We start from the raw sequence: 22,626 nt of genomic DNA, 5'->3' as shown, positions 1-22,626 counted from the left end.
TTATGCTCAAATAAATTAGTTAGTCGTTAAGGTCCCACAAGTACTCCTTTTCTTTTTTGAGGATACAAACTAACATGGCTGCTACTCTAAAACTTGTGATTCTGAATTATCATCAATAATTTTAAAACAAGTAATGACATTTTTCGTGTATCATGCCTTGGCCACCATACACCTCTCACTTATTCTGTCCTTCCTGTGATTTTACATTCCAGCCATGTAAATCCTCCCACCAGGTTTCTGCAATGCCAATTATATTAAGTTTCTTCTCATCAATAAGAATGTCCAGTTCCTCTTGCTAGGTGTCCAGACTCCTAGCATTGGTATATAAACAACTGAAACATTTCTTCTCTTCACGTTCTTTGTCACATGTGAACAAAATTGTACCAAACACACTGAGTCCAAGTTTATACCATATTAAGCCTCCTTAGCACCCTCCCCTTTGTGTTGTTAGTTTAATACCCTTCTGGCTGCTCCAGCTTGTCTCCAACAGAGAAGAATAGCCTTCACTACCCGCAAGATATAGGCCATCCCATTAGTACACTGGGATTTCGTCCAATGTTCCACAAAACCAAAACCTTCAGCTTCACACAAGATGTACTGTCAATGATTCATCCCCAATATTTTTTCTAGAAAAATAAGAGATTGAGAGGAGGAGAATGAAGAGCCTAAGGGGAGGAAGGTTACAGTCACAGCAGAGAGACAAGTTTGACAATGCACTTCCAAAGAGAAAACGATGACTCCCCCTTCCCTGGGAAACTTTCCTACTTGCCACTGCTGAGTGGTTTTCAAAACATAAGATCTATGGGCCTGGGACAGTCTTCTTACGGCTTTGTACAGCACCCAGCACAAAAACCCTCAGCCTGATTGAAGTCTCCAAGCACTGTCATAATACAAGTTAATAATGACCTCTAACTCACCCCATCCTCACCCAGATTTTCCACTACAACCTACTCCATCATCCCACTTACATGCCCAGACCATCAGCTAGTTCCCACTCTGCCCACAAATGTTCCTACCCAATTCACCTGGCTCCTGGACGGCTTGCAAGGTTGAGAACCAGTAACAAAGAGGAGTGTACTGCAAAAATCACAGGCCAGGAGAACACGGAGTGAACCCCAATATTAGTGCATCCTTCATGTCTCCTGGGGAAGAAAACTAAAACCAGAAGAGGCAATTTCCATCTACAAGAGAACAGACTGGTTTCCAGGTGCTAAAGGGTTAACAGAAGGGAAGCAGATCTGAACCATGTTTAGGAAATCCCATCTCAGACGTCATTTTTTTAAATCTGAGACTCTTTGCTCCACAACATTAGAGTCAAGGCAGACAGAAATCCTTTAGAGCAGTTTTTTTTCAACCTTTGGCCAACAGACCCCTGGGGGTCCACAGATGACATCTAAGATTTCCAAAGGGGTCCAACACCTCCATTTGAAATGTTTAGGGGTCCGCAAACTAAAAAAGGTAGAAAATCACTGCTTTAGAACAGGAGGCACAACCTTCCCTGAGGAGCCCTGCAACACACACCAGATACAACTAAAACCAGCAGAAATATTATTACGAGTGTGTTTCAGCTTCTAGGACTCTGTAAGCACTCCTCTTGATTGCAGCTAGAAGGCACTTAACACAAAAACATTATCACAACTACACATCACCCAGGATTCACTGGCTATCGGGAAGGGAAATAGTCTGAACTGAAAATAGTGTTTCCACCTCTATAGTGACCTGTACAGAACTGATCCAGGCAATAAGCATAAGCCCCCCTCTTCACTCTCCACCCTAGGGGGCTGGGTCAGATAAAGTATTTAAGCAGCAGCTGTTACCATGAGACCTAGAGGATAAATCTATGCCCATCCCCCACTTCACTGCTCATTCACCTCCAGCCCAACAGAAACAAAGCCAGATTCTTTCCTTCTTTTGCTTTCCCTCCATTAGCCAGCTGGGTAGCTCAACACTCATCTCCTGGGAAAGTAACAAGCAGACACCTTTACCAGCTTCCAGTTACAACATAAACGCCACGTAATAACACAAGGGGTCCATCTACACTACAAACAAAAACGAGCCAGGGGCCCAGTTACACTGTGGTTCCTGCTCACAGACAGAGTTAAAGTCGTGGGAAGGGAACTGTAATGCAGCTAGCAGGCTTTGATTCTTTTCTCTTTATTCAGGAGCTCCTCCTCCCCACCAACAATCAGCTCTGCACCCTTTAAATGGCACAGACTCTTCCTGAAGATCTGATTCCTGGTGCTACTGTGCCACATCTGACTCTGCAAAGTTACCACCACCACCGTAAGTCATTTAGACAAAAAAATACCATTCCCTATTCCCACCAAATAAATAAATAAATAAATAAATAAATGCTAGTTTCTAGGCTCCTAAAACTTCAGCAGGTTCTGGCTGAGTGACTCCCAAGTAAAAACAAAAACAAAAAAAAAAAGTGGCAAACCTCACAACAATCTAAGAAGAGAGCACTAAAAAGCTGTCAAATTTCCATTTTCTTTGGATTTTTATGGATCTCAATTCCTTAATAAAAATCAGCTTCATTTCTGACAAATACTTGGCTGTGAATGAAAGTGAAAGACCAGCTCAGTACAACATAGATGGAGTTCAGAGATTTCATTAACAGCCTTCTCTCTGTTCCAGCTTTCAAACCACAAATCTTTTCCTGTCTCCTGTTCTGAAACATGGGGGAAGGGGGCCCAGAAGGGTGTCATACAGAGAAGAACAATGGTTACTAGGTAGGTATATGCTCAGGTGTCCAGTATTAAGTAGTATAACTTACAATAAAACCAGCTTCCCCTTCTTACACACCTGAGAGTTCTAGAACTTTGTTATTTAGCTAAGGAATCAGTTACTTCTGACTGCCAGTGAATAAAGACACTAGTTTCTAGCCCAGATCAGCCTCTCTCTATTAACTGATATTCTGCAGTACATCAAAGGCAGGTAGCCATAAACTCTGGGATGAGACTAAAATGGGTTCCTTTTAATCCTGTGTGATGAACTCCAGCTCCCTCCAAGATTATGAGACAGTTTATGAGAGACCCTATCCACATATTTAAGAATAGCAGCCGTGTTAGTCTGTATTCGCAAAAAGAAAAGAAGTACTTGTGGCACCTTAGAGACTAACAAATTTATTTGAGCATAAGCTTTCGTGAGCTACAGCTCACTTCATCGGATGCATTCAGTGGAAAACCACATAATAAGGGTATAAAACATACTCTCCACCACACCTCTCTCTGGGACCAATTGCAGCATAAACCTGGAGTTGCATCAAATCCTGGTAACTAGATTCAAACCCTTCTCTTTTCTGCTAGAATTACGATGACATTTCTGCTTCATTTTAAAACATCATGTTACTTCATATCACTGGATGCCTCCTTGCCAAATCCTCACCATCTCACCAGTGCTTAATTAGCGTCAGGGCTTGCCGGGACTGAGCCCTGCACCTCTAGGCTTGGCAGTTCATAGCCCTGGCACCTCTGGGCTTGCCACATCAGTTATGAAAGTAAAAAAATTGCTTCAGCCCAGGACACCTCTTTCATTACAAATTAAGCACTGCATCTGGCATCCAACTCCTTGTGCCATACAAGTTCTTAGACATTCAACTCCAGACCCAGAAGCTTCCCTCCCCATCTACAACCCAACGCAGAGTCATCCAGGAGCTGGGAGAGCTCTCTTCAACACCCAAATCTATCCAAGGTATACCTAGGGAGGGGGGCGGGGGGAGATGCATTTCGGCTGTAATGTCGGGGGCAGCAGGCGAGGGCATCCACATAAGATGTGCTGTGATCCGGGCCGTGGCAGAACGTCGGTACCTAGATCTCTAGTTACTTGCTAAGTAACGGGGCCACGTATCCGAGCACCTCCCACGTTCAAGTCCCAGAAGACCGGCGGGTGTGAGCCCTTGACAAACGTAAAGTGGGTCCTGCCGGGAGATGCCGGACAGGGACCCGACCCTGTAGGACCTTGGGCCTTATGCACCACTGGCGTGGGGCGGCTGACCCGGAACAAGCCTCCACTTCAGCCCTTCCCAGGCCAGGCAGCTCCGGCCGGCTCCCCTCGGGGGCCCCTGGCACTGCTCCGCAGCTCGCGAACCACGCGAGGCAGGTGCCAGGGTCCGTCCGCCTCACGGGGCTGGGCACCGCGCGCGCCAGCAGGTAACGAACCTTCGTCCGTAGGGGACGCAGCGGCCCGTGCCGCGCGCTCAGCGGCCCGAATGCTGCCGGCCGCCTGGCCACGACGCCGGCACCCCAGCGGGGGAGGGACGCGGGGCAGCAGCCAGGGGTGCCCAGGGCAGGGATCCCTGGTCACGCCGGGCCCCGCGCGAGCAGCCGCTCCTTACCTGGCCACTCCGGTGTAACGAACGGCAGAGCTCGGCCCGGCTTCCCCCGGCGGCTCGCGCCCCCGAACCGAACCGAATCGCTCCGCAGGCAGTGGATTGCAAGCCCCACCCCCAGGAGCCTAACGCCGCAGCCCCACCCATTCCAGCCAACCACAGTACGAGCCCCACGTCGACCCCGCCCCTTCCTCTGAGACCCGCCTCCCAACGGCGCACTCTACCAGTAGCCCCTGATCTCTCGGAGAGGCCACACCTCCTTCTAGCCTGGCCCCGCCCCAGATTCCCACGTGGCTCCAGCATTGGGTAACTCGTTCACGTCTTACAGAACAGAGACAAGATCTGATTGGCTCCTGCGTGTCCAATGGGAGGGATACGGATGGGAGGAGTGACGCTACGGGGGAGGCCTGCAGAGCAAGGGGGCCGGGAGGCTGCGGGGGCCAGCAGCAGGGATATAGGGAGAGGGAGGCCATGGGGGACAGAGGGATGTTGTTGTTGTTGTTTCTTGATGTTGTTGTTTCTTGACTTTAGCAAAGCTTTTGACACGGTCTCCCACAGCATTCTTGTCAGCAAGTTAAGGAAGTATGGGCTGGATGAATGCACTATAAGGTGGGTAGAAAGCTGGCTAGATTGTCGGGCTCAACGGGTAGTGATCAATGGCTCCATGTCTAGTTGGCAGCCGGTGTCAAGTGGAGTGCCCCAGGGGTCGGTCCTGGGGCCCGTTTTGTTCAATATCTTCATAAATGATCTGGAGGATGGTGTGGATTGCACTCTCAGCAAATTTGCAGATGATACTAAACTGGGAGGAGTGGTAGATACGCTGGAGGGGAGGGATAGGATACAGAAGGACCTAGACAAATTGGAAGATTGGGCCAAAAGAAATCTAATGAGGTTCAATAAGGATAAGTGCAGGGTCCTGCACTTAGGATGGAAGAATCCAATGCACCGCTACAGACTAGGGACCGAATGGCTCGGCAGCAGTTCTGCGGAAAAGGACCTAGGGGTGACAGTGGACGAGAAGCTGGATATGAGTCAGCAGTGTGCCCTTGTTGCCAAGAAGGCCAATGGCATTTTGGGATGTATAAGTAGGGGCATAGCGAGCAGATCGAGGGACGTGATCGTTCCCCTCTATTCGACACTGGTGAGGCCTCATCTGGAGTACTGTGTCCAGTTTTGGGCCCCACACTACAAGAAGGATGTGGATAAATTGGAAAGAGTACAGCGAAGGGCAACAAAAATGATTAGGGGTCTAGAGCACATGACTTATGAGGAGAGGCTGAGGGAGCTGGGATTGTTTAGTCTGCAGAAGAGAAGAATGAGGGGGGATTTGATAGCTGCTTTCAACTACCTGAAAGGGGGTTTCAAAGAGGATGGCTCTAGACTGTTCTCAATGGTAGCAGATGACAGAACGAGGAGTAATGGTCTCAAGTTGCAATGGGGGAGGTTTAGATTGGATATTAGGAAAAACTTTTTCACTAAGAGGGTGGTGAAACACTGGAATGCGTTACCTAGGGAGGTGGTAGAATCTCCTTCCTTAGAGGTTTTTAAGGTCAGGCTTGACAAAGCCCTGGCTAGGATGATTTAACTGGGACTTGGTCCTGCTTTGAGCAGGGGGTTGGACTAGATGACCTTCTGGGGTCCCTTCCAACCCTGATATTCTATGATTCTATGATTCTATGTGGGGGCAGAGGGATGGGGAGGGAGGAGGCCAAAAAAGTAGCACACCGGTGCCGCAAGGCAAGCCCACGGCATCCTGGGGTGACCAGATAGCAAGTTTCAGAGTAGCAGCCGTGTTAGTCTGTATTCGCAAAAAGAAAAGGAGGACTTGTGGCACCTTAGAGACTAACAAATTTATTTGAGCATAAGCTTTCGTGAGCTACAGCTCACTTCATCGGATGCATTCGGTGGAAAATACAGAGGGGAGATTTATACGTACACACACAGAGAACATGAAACAATGGGCTTTATCATACATACTGTAAGGAGAAAGATCACTTAAGATAAGCCATCACCAGCAGGATGGGGGGGAGAAAGGAGGAAAACCTTTTGTGGTGATAATCAAGGTGGGCCATTTCCAGCAGTTAACAAGAACGTAATTTTGCTGAAGCTTTCAATTAAAAAGAAGTCACTTTTCAGTTGATACCAACCCTGAGGAATTCCAGACCAACAAGAGAGATTGTCAGAAAATTGTGACCAAATTAGAATGGGAGGGAATTAAGGAAACTCCCAAAATAACCTTAACTATAGCATGTGCATTATATAATAAATGTTTCTGCTGGAGCTTTTGAAAAGCAGCCACAATGTATCTTGAGGAAAGGTGGTGAAAGATATTCTGGCAGAACCTGTAGAAAACCAGAGGCCAAGACCAGTAGTCCATGGAGTTTTTGCTGCAAAAGGCATGCACATGCTGCCCAACACCACCCAGTATCACTGTGTGGTGCATTATAACCACAGACCAGTGAACTGAGTTGTTCAAGACATGAAATAAACATCAGTGTCCACAGAACTTCAGGAGGAGGAAGGAGACATCTCTGTACTTGTGTGGCAAGTTCAATCTGACACTTAGCTCCAGATACATCTAAGAGCCTACTTCACCATGAAAAGCAAGCAACAATTGCCCTATGGAACCTGACTACCCCAGATAATTATCGTCCAGTTGAGTACCAGACAGAGGATGGGAAGTCTACAATTGGTTCTGTTGTGGTGGAAGCATGCCGGGCAGTGCAGTGTAGTGTAGGGATATTCAGTCAAAACAGCCAATGTGCCAGAGATCCAGACATCAATTCTCACAATGTTATATCTATCTAAATATGTATAAGGTTATGCATCACCATATGCATGCCTGCCACACAAAGTTAACCAAAAAAAACCCCCCAAAAAACCCACTCACGTTCAACTCTTCTGGCAGGAGCAAGCTTCCAATTATTGTTGGGATTTTTTAAAAAGTATCCAGTGTGAAGATGTTGATGTGCTTGAGAATAATATTGCAGGAAAGTTATATCAAAGAGATGGGGAAGGGGGACTGCATTTAGTTCTGAACATTGTGAGGGACTTGGATGTTCTCATTTTGTCTGGCAGTGAATTGAAGTGTCTTTCACTAGTTCTTGTGACAATTTTGTCCCCTGCAGATAAGAATATTTCCTTATTTGTCATCAGCTTGTCAACAGTATTGTAACTCTCATGATTTTCAGGTTGTTTTTCAAATAGTTTCTCAAGATCTGATATCGCTCAGCATCCTTGAGAAGATTGCCCTTATTTGTCCTGGCCCTACTCTCCTATTATTTTCAGTGGGTATGAGCCCACAGGTTGCTCTCAGTTAAGATGGCCACCATTTCCCTACAGCCTTTGCAAGTGGCAATGATTCTGCGTCTAGTAAAGAAAGGCCACTATCAGCCATTGCATTCAATGAGACTGAAGATAGGCTGCTCTCATAAGATGACCACCCCTGGGTAACGTGGTTTGAAACTGGACAGGAAAGTGTGATGTTAGGGAAGAATGGTTTGAAGAGAAATATGGAGAGCAGGATGGAAACTAAGTTTGCAGGAGAATGTAAGGGACTAGAAACCTCACAAACTGTCACCTCAAACCTCCCTTATTTAAGCAAGTTAACCAAAAAGATTGAAAAAACTAGTCTCCAAAACCACTTGAAAGTTACCAGTAATCTGAGTAATCTGTTAGTCTTCAGGCCAGATTTAATTTGAAGCTCTGGTGGATGCCTGCCTCCAGACAAGGGAAGCTTATCCACACTCATCTCTGCAGCATTTGGTATTGTTTGTCACCAGGAACCCCTGTTCCACCTCCAAGTGTCTGCAGCATGACTGGAAAAAACCCTGAAATAGCCCAGGTCTCTCTGCCCAGACCTAACCCAGAAGATTGTTATGGGCACTTGCTCCACACTCAACTGAGGGATTCTCCAAAGCTCATTCCTCTCCTCTGTTCTGTTCAGGGTCCCTGGGAATGGGTTGGGGAGTTGGCTGAAATGCCAGTAGTGACATATGGCATCCTGATGTACTGTTCCATTCTATAGTGTGTGAGATGCCTCGGCTCTCTCGGTGCCTGGCAAGAGTTAGCCCCCAGATGAAGTGCAGCTGGTGAATGCTGAACCCAGGCTGAACTGAAGGGATGCTGATTGGAAAAGGGAACTAGCTTCCTCTCTAACATCCCCTTCTGTTGTGGGCACCTGCCAGGTTGGAGCCATATGACTCCTCACTATTACTAGTGCCAAAAGGCAATAATGGCAAAATAAGCCCCTTCCATCTGCAGCTGGCCAGATGATTGTGCCAGATCAACCAGCCACAGTGATTCAGGGAACTGCAATTTCCAGGCTTTGTTACTGAAACTCACTGCATCTAGGAATGAAGCCTCATGCCCTGTGAAAGCTCCAGCTAGTACAAAATACACCAGCCTGTCAGTTCAGCAACACAGGACACTGTGAGCACTTTCCTCAAGTAGTTCACTCTCTCTGCTGGCTCCCCAGTGAATACAGAGTCCAGGGCAGGGTCTCTATCCTAATATTCAGAGTCCTTGATAGGAAACACCTCTCCTTTCAAAACCTCCCATGAGACCTAGGGAATAGGCCACTGTCTAAACACCTAGAGAAAAGTGAGTGATTGTTCCCAGTGTCTTCACTGGGCTATTCAGTCTGAGCATTCAAAATGTATCTCACAGGAGTAGGTGAGGCTGCTGTACAATCTGCAGATTATTCAAGGGTCTGTATTGGTCTCAGAGGGTATGTCTACACGGTCATTAAAAACCTGTGCCAGGCTGTGCCAACTGACTCAGACTCATGGGCTCAGGCTAAGAGTTTGTTTAACTGTGATAGAGACATTCAGGCTCAGTCCGCAGTCTGGGCTCTAGGACCCTGTGAGATGGGAGGGTCCCAAAGGTCTACACTGCAATTAAACAGTCCCTTAGCCCACACTCATGGGCCTGAGTCAGCTGGCACGGGCCAGCCGCTAGTGACTAATTCCAGTGTAGACATACCCAGAGTGTTTATTCTGTCCCTTAGCAAGTCTTCTAACACAGACTGGTTTTAGATCAAGAATCTCATATACAAGTAGCTCATAATGCTACAAGAAAAGGAAAATGCTGGGTCTGACACATAACCAAGAAGCTACAGCTGCTGGGGAGTTCTGTGAAATATTTGACAATTAAACTGATTGTATCCAAGGTGTAAGGGACTGCGGAAGACTTTGTTATGGCCTAGCCAGGGAACTTCCGCTTTCTCGAGCCGAGAGGTTACTGTGGGACATAGATAGCTGCTTCGTTATTGTGGGATAGAGATAGTTTTTGAAGGACACAGCTGCTTTGTTATTGTAGGAGATAATTCTTGAAGGACACAGCTGCGTTGCATGGCCCTTCGCCAGGTAGTAGAAAGCCCCCCTTTAAGAATCACCTAACTTTATATGCATGAGCTGTTTTTGTGTAATGCTTATTAATGCTGACTGTCTGCCCCTCCATCAGACTCCGTCCCAGGCAGAGCTCCGGTGTGCTGGGTTCCCCGCCTCCGTGACTGCAACGCTTGGAGTCCCCGTTGCGGGTGGGTCACTAACCTTCACTAAAGCCAATAACTCACAGCTGTGTGTAAGACTCATTTTTCTTAGATTTCAGAGTAGCAGCCGTGTTAGTCTGTATTCGCAAAAAGAAAAGGAGTACCTTTTCACTCTAAGGTGCCACCGGTACTCCTTTTCATTTTTCTTAGAGTACTCCTGCCACACCTATGGTGCTTCGAGCACCATGGCCCAGAACACAAGGGTTAGGACACTGCCTTGCAAATTAAAACACAAGGCTGCCAACTAGTTTGGGGGGCAAATTGATATTCCAGTCGCTTCATGTTAGTGACTTAGAACATAAGAATGGACATACTGGTTCAAACCAAAGGTCCATCTAGCCCTGTATCCTGTTTTCCGATAGTGGCCAATGCCAGGTGTCCCAGAGGGAATAAACAGAACAGGTAATCACCAAGTGATCCATCCTCTGTCGCCCATTCCCAGCTTCTGGCAAACAGAGGCTAGCGACACCATCCCTGCCCATCCTGGCTAATAGCCATTGATGGATCTATCCTCCATGAATTTATCTAGTTCTTTTTTGAACCTTGTTATAATCTTGGCCTTCACAACATCCAAAGAGTTCCACAGGTTGACTGTGCGTTGTGTGAAGAAATACTTCCTTTTGTTTGTTTTAAACCTGCTGCCTATTAATTTCATTTGGTGACCCCTAGTTCTTGTGTTATGAGAAGGAGTAAATAATACTTCCTTATTTACTTTCTCCACACCAGTCATGATTTTATAGACCTCTATCATATCTCCCCCCTTTGTCATTCTTTTCCAAGTTGAAAATTCCCAATCTTATTGATCTCTCATCATACGGAAGCTGTTCCATACCCCTAATAATTTTTGTTGCCCTTTTCTGAACCTTTTCCAATTCCAATATATCTTTTTTGAGATGGGATGACCTTATCTGCATTCACTATTCAAGATGTGAGTGTACCATGGATTTAAATAGATTTTCTGTCTTACTATCTATCCCAGAGGTGGGCAAACTACGGCCCACAGGCCACATCTGGCCCACGGGACCCTTCTGCCCTGCCCCTGAGTTCCTGGCCCGGGAGGCTAGTCCCCAGCTCCTCCCCCACTGTTCCCCATTCCCCGCAGCCTCAGTGCACCATGCTGCTGGTGTAGTGTATTAAACTGCTCCATGTAGGAATGTGCTACTGGCAGCAGTTACGGAAAGCAATTTACTACACTACACCAGCGCAACGCTCTGGGCAGTGTGGCTGTAGCACTGCCAGCCACCAGTGCTCCAGACAGCGCAGTAAGGGGGCAGGGAGCAGGAGGGGTTGGATAGAGGGCAGGGGAGCTCAGGGTGGTGGTCAAGGGGCAGGGGTGTGGATTCTGGGGGCGGTCAGGGGACAGGAAGCGAGGTGGATGGGGCAGAGGTCCTGGGGGGGCCGTCAGGGAACAGAGGGGGTTGGATGGGGCAGGAGTCCTCCATCATTGTATATATATAGTTGGGATTATGTTTTCCAGCATGCAATACTTTGCATTTATCAACATTGAATTTCATCTGCCATTTTGTTGCCAAGTCACTGAGGTTTTTTTGTGAGATCCCTTTGTAGTTCTTCGCAGTCTGCTTTGGAGTGAACTATTTTGAGTAGTTTTGCTGAGGGTGCAAACCATTCCATCATCCAGATTATTAATGAAGATGTTGAACAAAACCAGCCCCAGGACCGACCCTTGGGGCACTCCGCTTGATACCGGCTGTCAACTAGACATCGGGCCATTGATCACTATCCGTTGAGCCCGACAATCTAGCCAGCTTTCTATCCACCTTATAGTCCATTAATCCCATCCGTAGTTTTTTAACTTGCTGGCAAGAATACTGTGGGAGACCATATCAAAAGCTTTGCTAAAATCAAGGTATATTACACCACTTTCCCCATATCCACAGAGGCAGTTATCTCGTCATAGAAGGCAATTAGATTAGTCAGGCATGACTTGCCCTTGGTGAATCCATGTTAACTGTTCCGGATAACTTTCCTCTCCTCCAAATGCTTCAAAATGAATTCCTTGAGGACCTGCTCCATGATTTTTCCAGGGACTCAGGGGAGGATGACCAGTCTGTAGTTCCCCACATTCTCCGTCTTCCCTTTTTTAAAGACGGGCACTATATTTGCCTTTTTCCAATTATCTGGGGCCTCCCCCGATCGCCGCAAGTTTTCAAAAATAATGGGAAATGGCTCTGCAATCATATCAGCCAACTCCCTCAGTCCCCTTGGATGCATTAGATCCAGCCCCATGGACTTATAGAATCATAGACTCATAGAACTGGAAGGGACATCGAGAGGCCATCTAGTCTAGTCCCCTGCACTCAAGGCAGGAGTAAGTATTATCTAGACCATCCCTGACAGGTGTTTGTCCAACCTGCATTTTAAAATCCCCAATGATGAACCTACCTCCCTAGGTAATTTATTCCAGTGCTTAACCACTCTGACAGTTAGGAAGTTTTTCCTAATGTTCAACCTAAACCTACCTTGCTGCAATTTAAGTCCATTGCTGCTTCTCTTATTCTCAGAGGTTAAGAAGAACAATTTTGCTCCCTCCTCCTTGTAACAACCTTTTATGTACTTGAAAACTGTTATCATGTCCCCTCTTAGTCTTCTCTTCTCCAGACTAAACAAACCCAATTTTTTCAATCGTCCTTTATGTTTTCTAGACCTTTAATCATTTTTGTTGCTCTTCTCCAGACTTTCTCCAATTTGTCCACATCTTTCCTGAAATGTGGCACCCAGAACTGGACACAATACTCCAGTTGAGGCTTAATCAGCCTAATCAGCCAATTAGGCCTAATCAGCACAGAGTAGTCTTGTGTCTTGCATACAATACACCTGCTAATACAGATATTTGCTTTTTTTGCAATGGCGTTACACTGTTGACTCATATTTAGCTTGTGATCCACTATGACCCCCAGATCCCTTTCCGCAGTACTCCTTCCTAGGCAGTCATTTCCCATTTTGTATGTGTGCAACTGTTCTTCCTAAGTGGTGTACTTTGCATTTCTCCTTATTGAATTTCATCTTATTTACTTCAGACCATTTGTCCAGTTTGTCCAGATCATTTTCAATTTTAATCCTATCCTCCAAAGCACTTGCAACCCCTCCCAGCTTGGTATCGTCCGCAGACTTTATAAGTATACTCTCTATGCAATTATCTAAACCATTGATGATGATATTGAACAGAACCGGACCCAGAACCGATCCCTGCGGGACCCCACTCATTATGCCCTTCCATGGACTTGTGCATATACAGCTTTTCTAAATAGTCCTTAAGAACATAAGACCATAAGAATGGCCATACTGGGTCAGATCAAAGGTCCATCCAGCCCAGTATCCTGTCTACCGACAGTGGCCAATGCCAGGTGACGCAGAGGGAGTGAACCTAACAGGTACTGATCTCGTGATCTGTCTCCTGCCATCCATCTCCACACTCTGACAAACAGAGGCTAGGGGCACCATTCCTTACCCATCCTGGCTAATAGCCGTTAATGAACTTAACCTCCATGAATTTATCCAGTTCTCTTTTAAACCCCGTTATAGTCCTAGCCTTCACAAACTCCTCAGGCAAGGAGTTCCACAGGTTGACTGTGCGCTGAGTGAAGAAGAACTTTCTTTTATTATTATTATTCCTGTTTTAAACCTGCTACCCATTAATTTCATTTGGTGGCCCCTAGTTCTTATATTATGGGAACAAGTAAATAACTTTTCCTTATTCACTTTCTCCACACCAGTCATGATTTTATAGACCTCTATATCCCCCCTTAGTCTCCTCTTTTCCAAGCTGAAAAGTCCTAGCCTCATTAATCTCTCCTCATATGGGACCCATTCCAAACCCCTAATCATTTTAGTTGCCCTTTTCTGAACCTTTTCTAATGTCAGTATATCTTTTTTGAGATGAGGGGACCACATCTGTATGCAGTATTCAAGATGTGGATGTACCATGGATTTATTTAAGGGCAATAAGACATTCTCCATCTTATTCTCTATCCCTTTTTGAAATGATTCCTAACATCCCGTTTGCTTTTTTGACTGCCGCTGTACACTGCATGGACGTCTTCAGAGAACTATCCACGATGACTCCAAGATCTTTCTCCTGATTAGTTGTAGCTAAATTAGCCCCCATCATATTGTTTGTCTGGTTGGGGTTATTTTTTCCAATGTGCATTACGTTGCATTTATCCACATTAAATTTCATTTGCCATTTTGTTGCCCAATCACTTAGTTTTGTGAGATCTTTTTGAAGTTCTTCACAGTCTGCTTTGCTCTTAACTATCTTCAGCAGTTTAGTATCATCGGCAAACTTTGTCACCTCACTGTTTACCCCTTTCTCCAGATCATTTATGAATAAGTTGAATAGGATTGGTCCTAGGACTGACCCTTGGGGAACACCACTAGTTACCCACCTCCATTCTGAAAATTTACCATTTATTCCTACCCTTTGTTCCCTGTCTTTTAACCAGTTCTCAATCCATGAAAAGGATCTTCCCTCTTATCCCATGACAACTTAATTTACATAAGAGCCTTTGGTGAGGGACCTTGTCAAAGGCTTTCTGGAAATCTAATGAACTATGTCCACTGGATCCCCCTTGTCCATGTGTTTGTTGACCCCTTCAAAGAACTCTAATAGATTAGTAAGACATGCTCTCCCTTTACATAAACCATGTTGACTTTTGTACAACAATTTATGTTCTTCTATATGTCTGACAATGTTATTCTTTAATTCTTAACCTGTTCTTTCACCTGTTCTTTCTTGAGGGCTGTTCACCCCCTCCCCATACTGTGCTGCCCAGTGCAGCAATCTGGGAGCTGACCTTTTCTGTGAAGACTGAGGCAAAAAAAGCATTGAGTACTTCAGCTTTTTCCACATCATCTGTCACTAGGTTGCCTCCCCTATTCAATAAGGGTCCCACACTTTCCCTGACCTTCTTTTTGCTAACATACCTGTAGAAACCCTTTTTGTTACCCTTCACATCCTGTGCTAGCTGCCACTCCAATTGTGCTTTGGCCTTCCTGAATACACCCCTGCATGCTTGAACAATATGTTTATACTCCTCCCTAGTGGTCATAAATATAAAGGGAAGGGTAACAACCTTTATGTATGCAGTAACATAAAATCCCTCCTGGCCAGAGGTACAAAATCATTTACCTGTAAGGGGTTAATCAGTTCAATTAACCTAGTTGGCACCTGACCAGAAGGACCAATGGGAAAAGAAGATACTTTCAAATCTGGGGGTCAGGAGGGGAAGGTTTTGTTTGTGCTCTTTTTGTTTGTTCCCTCTCAGGACAGAGAGAGAGATCAAGCAGGTAAACCAGCTCCTAAAAAGATCCTAAAATGATACACTAAAATTACAAAAATTGTAAGTAATAGCAAGGAAATGCGTTAGATTATCTTTTGTTTTTAGCTTGTAAATTTTCCCTATGCTAAGTGGGAGGTTTATTCCTGTTTTTGTAAGTTTAAAGTTGAGCCTAGCGGGGAATCCTCTGTGTTTTAAATCTTTTTATTACCCTGTAAAAAGTACCATCCATCCTAATTTTTGCAGGTGTGATTCTTTTACTTTTTTTTTTAAATAAATTCTTCTTTTAAGAACCTAATTGATTTTCAGTGTTCTAAAAACCATGGGTTTGGTTTGTGCTCACATTGTACCAATTGGTGAGGATATTATTCTCAAGCCTCCCCAGGAAAGGGGGTGAAGGAGCTTGAGGGGGGATATTTTGGGGAAAATAGGGACTCCAAGTGGTCCTTTTACTGAATCTTTGTCTAAATCACTTGGTGGTGGCTGCAATACCATCCAAGGACAAGGAAAGGATTTGTGCCTTGGGGAAGTTTTTAACCTAAGCTGGTGGAAATAAGCTTAGGGGGTCTTTCTTCCGGCAACTAACAGAAGTTACTAGATCGCAGGCCCTGGTTCTCATGGGAGACTTCAATCACCCTGATATCTGCTGGGAGAGCAATACAGCAGAGCACAGACAATCCAGGAAGTTTTGGAAAGTGAAGGGGACAATATCCTGGTGCAAGTGCTGGAGGAACCAACTAGGGGCAGAGCTCTTCTTGACCTGCTGCTCACAAACCGGGAAGAATTAGTAGGGGAAGCAAAAGTGGATGGGAACCTGGGAGGCAGTGGCCATGAGATGGTCAAGTTCAGGATCCTGACACAAGAAAGAAAGGAGAGCAGCAGAATACGGAGCCTGGACTTCAGAAAAGCAGACTTTGACTCTCTCAGGGAACTGATGGGCAGGATCTCCTAGGAGAATAACATGAGTGGGAAAGGAGTCCAGGAGAGCTGGCTGTATTTTAAAGAACCCTTATTGAGGTTACAGGGACAAACCATCCCGATGTGTAGAAAGAATAGTAAATATGACAGGCGACCAGCTTGGCTTAATAGTGAAATCCTTGGTGATCTTAAACACAAAAAAGAAGCTTACAAGAAGTGGAAGATTGGACAAATGACCAGGGAAGAGTATAAAAATATTGCTTGGGCATGCAGGAGTGAAATCAGGAAGGCCAAATCACACCTGGAGTTGCAGCTAGCAAGAGATGTTAAGAGTAACAAGAAAAGGTTCTTCAGGTATGTTAAGAAAGTCAAGGAAAGTGTGGGCCCCTTACTGAATGAGGGAGGCAATCTAGTGACAGAGGATGTGGAAAAAGCTAATGTACTCAATGCTTTTTTTGCCTCTGTCTTCATGAACAAGGTCAGCTCCCAGACTACGGCACTGGGCAGCACAGCATGGGGAGGAGGTCACCAGCCCTCTGTGGAGAAAGAAGTGGTTCGGGACTATTTAGAAAAGCTGGACAAGCACATGTCCATGGGGCCAGATGCACTGATTCCGAGAGTGCTAAAGGAGTTGGCGGATGTGATTGCAGAGCCATTGGCCATTATCTTTGAAAACTCATGGCAATCGAGGGAGGTCCTGGACGACTGGAAAAAGGCTAATGTAGTGCCCATCTTTAAAAAAGGGAAGGAGGAGGATTGTGGGAACTACAGGCCAGTCAACCTGACCTCAGTCCCTGGAAAAATCATGGAGCAGGTCCTCAAGGAATCAATGCTGAAGCACTTAGAGGAGAGGAAAGTGATCAGGAACAGTCAGCATGGATTCACCAAGGTCAAGTCATGCCTGACTAATCTAATTGCCTTCTATGACGAGATAACTGCCTCTGTGGATGAGGGGAAAGCAGTGGACGTGTTGTTCCTTGACTTTAGCAAAGCTTTTGACACGGTCTCCCACAGTATTCTTGCCAGCAAGTTAAAGAAGTATGGGCTGGATGAATGGACTATAAGGTGGCTAGAAAGTTGGCTAGATTGTCAGGCTCAACGGGTAGTGATCAATAGCTTGATGTCTAGTTGGCAGCCAATATCAAGTGGAGTGCCCCAAGGGTTGGTCCTCGGGCTGCTTTTGTTCAATATCTTCATTAATGATTTGGAGGATGGCGTGGATTGCACCCTCAGCAAGTTTGCAGATGACACTAAACTGGGAAGAGAGGTAGATGGAGGACAAATTAGAGGATTGGGCCAAAAGAAATCTGATGAGGTTCAACAAGGACAAGTGCAGAGTCCTGCACTTAGGATGGAAGAATCCCATGCACCACTACAGACTAGGGATCGAATGGCTTGGCAGCAGTTCTGCAGAAAAGGACCTAGTGGTTACAGTGGATGAGAATATGAGTCAAAAGTGCACCGTTGTTGCCAAGAAGGCCAATGGCATTTTGGGCTGTATTAGTAGGGGCATTGCCAGCAGATCGAGGGACGTGATCGTTCCCCTCTGTTCGACATTGGTGAGGCCTCATCTGGAGTACTGTGTTCAGTTTTGGGCCCCAGACTACAAGAAGGATGTGGAAAAATTGGAAAGAGTCCAGCGGAGGGCAACAAAAATGATTAGGGAACTGGAACACGTGACTTATGAGGAGAGGCTGAGGGAACTGGGATTGTTTAGTGTGCGGAAGAGAAGAATGAGGGGGGATTTGATAGCTGCTTTCAACTACCTGAAAGGGGGTTCCAAAGAGGATGGATCTAGACTGTTCTCAGTGGTAGCAGATGACAGAACAAGGAGTCATGGTCTCAAATTGCAGTGGGGGAGGTTTAGATTGAATATTAGGAAAAACTTTTTCACTAGGAGGGTGGTGAAGCACTGGAATGTATTACCAAGGGAGGTGGTGGAATCTCCTTCCTTTGAAGTTTTTAAGGTCAGGCTTGACAAAGCCCTGGCTGAGATGATTTAGTTGGGGATTGGTCCAGCTTTGAGCAGGGGGTTGGACTAGATGACCTCCTGAGGTCCCTTCCAACCCTGATATTATATGATTCTATGATTCAATGATTCATGCAGGTCCCCATATCTGTACCCCAGAGTTCAGAGTGGGGAGGGAACCCTGACACTAGTCATTTGTCCAAGTTTCCACTTCTTATAAGCTTCCTTTTTGTGTTTAAGTTCACGGAAGATTTCTCTGTTAAGCCATGCTGGTCGCCTGACATATTTGCTATTCTTTCTGCACATCAGGATGGTTTGTTCCTGTGCGCTCAATAAGGCTTCTTTCAAATATAGCCAGTTCTCCTGGACTCCTTTCCCCTTCATATTAGCCTCCCAGGGGACCCTGCCCATCAGTTTCCTGAGGGAGTCAAACTCTGCTTTTCTGAAATCCAGGATCCGTATTCTGCTGCTCTCCTTTCTTCCTTTTGTCAGGATCCTGAACTCGACCATCTCATAGGACTGGTCCCATTACAGACCCTTGGAGAATACCACTATTTACCTCTCTCCAGTCTGAAAACCAACCATTTATTCCTACCCTTTGTTTCCTATCTTTTAACAAGTTACCAATCCATGAGAGGACCTTCCCTCTTATCCCATGACAGCTTACTTTGCTTAAGAGCCTTTGCTGGGAGACCTTGTCAAAGGCTTTCTGACAATCTAAACACACTATATCCACTGGCTTCCCCCCTTGTCCACATGCTTGTTGAGCCCCTCAAATAATTCTAATAGATTCATGAGGCATGATTTCCTTTTATAAAAACCATGTTGACTCTTCCTCAACAAATTATGTTCATCTAAGTGTCTGACAGTTTTGTTCTTAACTATAGTTTCAACCAGTTTGCCCGGTACTGAAGTCAGCCTTACCAACCCGTAATTGCAGGGATCACCTCTGGAGCCCTTTTTTAAAATTGGCATCACTTAGCTATCCTCCAGTCTTTTGGTACAGAAGCTGATTTAAATGATAGGTTACAAACTACAGTTAGTAGTTCTGCAATTCACATTTGAGTTCCTTCAAAACTCTTGGGTGAATACCATATGGTTTTGGTGACTTATTACTGTTTAGGTCATCCATTTGTTCCAAAACCTCCTCTAATGACACCTCAACCTGGAACAGTTCCTCAGATTTGTCACCTAAAAAGAATGGCTCAGGTTTGGGAATCTCCCTCACATTCTCAGCTGTAATGACCGATGCAAAGAATTCATTTACTTTCTCCGCAATGGCCTAATTGTCCTTGAGTACTCCTTTAGCATCTTGATCGTCCAGTGGCTCCACTGGTTGTTTAGCAGGCTTCCTGCTTCTGATGTACTTAAAAAAAATTGCTATTACTTTTTGAGTCTTTTGCTAACTGTTCTTCAAATTCTTTTTTGGCCTTCCAAATTATATTTTTACACTTCATTTGCCAGAGTTTATGCTCCTTTCTATTTTCCTCCCTAGGATTTAACTTTTTAAAGGATGCCTTTTTGTCTTTCACTGCTTCTTTTCCTTTGTTGTTTAGCCACGGTGGCAATTTTTGGTGTTCTTACTATAATTTTTAATTTGGGGCATACATTTAAGTTGAGCTTCAATTATGGTGTCTTCAAAAAAGTTTCCATGCAGCTTGCAGGGATTTCACTTTTGGCACTGTACCTTTTAATTTCTGTTTTAATAACTTCCTCATTTTTGTGCAGTCCCCCTTTCTGAAATTAAATACTACAGTGTTGGGCTGCTGTCGGGTTTTCCCCCACGACAGGGATGTTAAATTTAATTATAATATAGTCACTATTACCAAGCGGTTCTGCTATATTTATCTCTTTGACCAGTTCCTGTACTCCATTTAGGGCTAAATCAAGAATTGCCTCTCTTCTTGTGGGTTTCAGGACTAGCTGCTCCAAGAAGGAGTCATTTAAGGTGTCAAGAAACTTTATCTCTGCATCCCATCCTGAGGTGACGTGTACCCAGTCAAAATGGGGACAGTTGACATCCCCCATTATTATTGATTTTTTAAAATTTTTATAGCCTCTGTAATCTCCTTGAGCATTTCACAGCCACTATCACCTGAACAGGTGGTTGGTAATATATCCCTACTGCTATATTATTATTATTAGAGCATGGAATTACTATCCATAGAGATTCTATGGTACAGTTTTGTTTAGTTAAGATTTTTACTTCATTTGATTCATCGCTTTTTTTCACGTATAGTGCCACTCCCCCACCAGCACGACCTGTTCTGTCGTTCTGATATATTTTGTATCCTGGTGTTACTGTGTCCTAAGTTCCCCTCCTCCAGCCCCAACCCAACCCTGGACCTTCCACGGCTGGGGGAGAGATGCCCCTCCTCTAATCCCACCCTAGCCTGGCCCCCAACCTGCCACAGCTCGGGAAGGGGCGTCCCTCCCCCGGCCCCACCCTAGCCTGGCCCCTAACCTGCCACAGCTGGGAGAAGGGATGTCCTTCCCCCAGCCCCAACTCAGCCCTGGACCTGCCATGGCCTGGGGAGGGGCACCTATCCCACAGCTGGAGCCCCTGAGCTGCTGTGGCGGGGAGAGGCATCTCTCCCCTGCAGCCCAGGTGCTGCTGCATGGAGAGAGAGCTGGGGGGAGTCCTCTCTCCCCACTGTAGCCCCAGAGCACCTGCTGCACCCAAACACCTCTTCACTGGCCCCACCCCAGAGCCCGCACCCACATCTGGAGCCCTCAATCTCCCCACACTCCAACCCTCTGCCCCAGCCTGGAGCCCCTCAGCCCTGGCTCCACCCCAGAGCCCTCAGCCCACCCCACCCCCGAGCCCCTCATCCCCGGACTCATCCCAGAGCTTGCACCCCTAGTCGGAGCCCTCATGCCCTTGCACCCCAAACCTCTGCCCCAGCCCTGAGCCCCCACCCACAGTCTGAACCTCCTCAACCCCACCTCCATCACATGAATTTTGTTATGTACACCAATATGAAGGTGATGTGTCACACATCACCTCCATATTGGTGCACATAACAAAATTCATTTTACACATGTGGGAAAAATTACAGGGAACACTGCCTGTGTCCCATTGATTATTCTCATTCCACCAAGTTTCTGGGATGCCTATTATATCAATATCCTCATTTAATACAAGGCATTCTTGTTCACCCCTCTTATTATTTAAACTTCTAGCATTTGTATATAAGCACTTTAAAAACTTGTCACTTTTTAGCTGTCTGCTATTACATGATGTAATTGAATGGGACTCTCTTTCATTTGACTGTTTCTCATCAAATCCTATATTTTATCATCTTCTATCCTCTCCTCCTTACTAGGACATAGAGAATCTCCATTAATAGGTGCTCCCCAAGGGGTGTCTCTGTCCAAACCATGTGCTTCTCCACAGCTGTCAGCTTTCCCCCCAGACCTTAGTTTAAAAACTTCTCTACGACCTTTTTAATTTTAAGTGCCAGCAATCTGTTTCCATTTTGGTTTAGGTGGAGCCCATCCTTCCTGTTTAGTCTCCCCCTTTTCCAAAAGTTTCCCCAGTTCCTAATAAATCTAAAACCCTCCTCCCTACACCATCATCTCATCCATGCATTGAGACCCTGCAGTTCTGCTTGTCTAACTGGCCCTGTGTGTGGAACTGGAAGCATTTCAGAGGATGCTACCATGGAGGTCCTGGACTTCAATCTCTTACCTAGCAGCCTAAATTTGGCCTCCAGGACCTCTCTCCTATCCTTCCCTTTGTCACTGGTACCTACATGTACCATGACCACCGGCTCCTCCATAGTACTACACATAAGTCTATCTAGATGTCTCGAGAGCCACAACTTTTGCACCAGGCAGGCAAATCATCATGCTATTTTCCCGGTCATCGCAAACCCAGCTATCTAGGTTTCTAATGATTGAATCCCCCATAATTATTACCTGTCTCTTCCTAATAGCTGGAGTTCCCTCCCCTGGAGAGGTATCCTCTGTATGAGAGGATACCACATCATCTGCGTCCCAACTATGGGATCGTTTCCCTCTGCTCCAGTTGGATGTTCTCCTTCCCTGAGACTTTGATCCTCCTCAACAGCACAGAGGCTACCAGACTGGGGGTGGGATCATTCTACTATGTCCCAAAAAGTCTCATCTATGTATGTCTCTGCATCCCTTAGCTCCTCCAATTCAGCCATTCTGGTCTCCAAAGCCCATACACAGTCTCTGAGGGCCAGGAACTTAGCTTTAGGAAAACAAATATGTACTGTGATGGGTTCCACCAGGGTGCCACTTGAAACTGGGGTACCACCGAGCCCTCTGACCCACTAACCTCACCTCCCTCTCATACTGTGCTGCTGTGACAAGCTGCAGACACACTCCTGATCTTATACTTCCACCAGCATACACACAGGTAGGGACATACCGACCAGGAGCAGTTACATGCAGATTTTCTGACCAGCCACTGCACGTGAATCAACTATAGAGAGGCTAGCGCCAAAATAACCACCAGCTTCCCAGCCTTGGACCCCAGAGCTGTACCGTCCTGCCCTGATCCAAACGCCAACCAATTGTCCCCAAATCTGAA

The 22,626-nt window shown here is 45.9% G+C and overlaps 1 protein-coding gene across 6 annotated transcripts in view; it reads right to left on the bottom strand.

Moving 5' to 3' along the window:
- Nucleotides 1-4,462, bottom strand: part of PLXNB1 (plexin B1) — a 200,622-nt gene extending 196,160 nt beyond the window's left edge. For all 6 annotated transcript variants that reach the window (XR_006282546.1, XM_043518219.1, XM_038408344.2 and 3 more), the window contains exon 1: nt 4,337-4,462. The gene's annotated coding sequence lies outside the window, so the exon portion shown is untranslated. The remainder of the gene's footprint in view (nt 1-4,336) is intronic.
- Nucleotides 4,463-22,626: the final 18,164 nt, after the last annotated feature.

The sequence above is a fragment of the Dermochelys coriacea genome, chromosome 7, assembly GCF_009764565.3.
Source record: "Dermochelys coriacea isolate rDerCor1 chromosome 7, rDerCor1.pri.v4, whole genome shotgun sequence".
In the NCBI taxonomy this organism is placed as follows: Eukaryota; Metazoa; Chordata; order Testudines; family Dermochelyidae; genus Dermochelys; species Dermochelys coriacea.
Note: the sequence above shows the minus strand (reverse complement) of the source record. Positions and strands in the feature narration are given on the sequence as shown.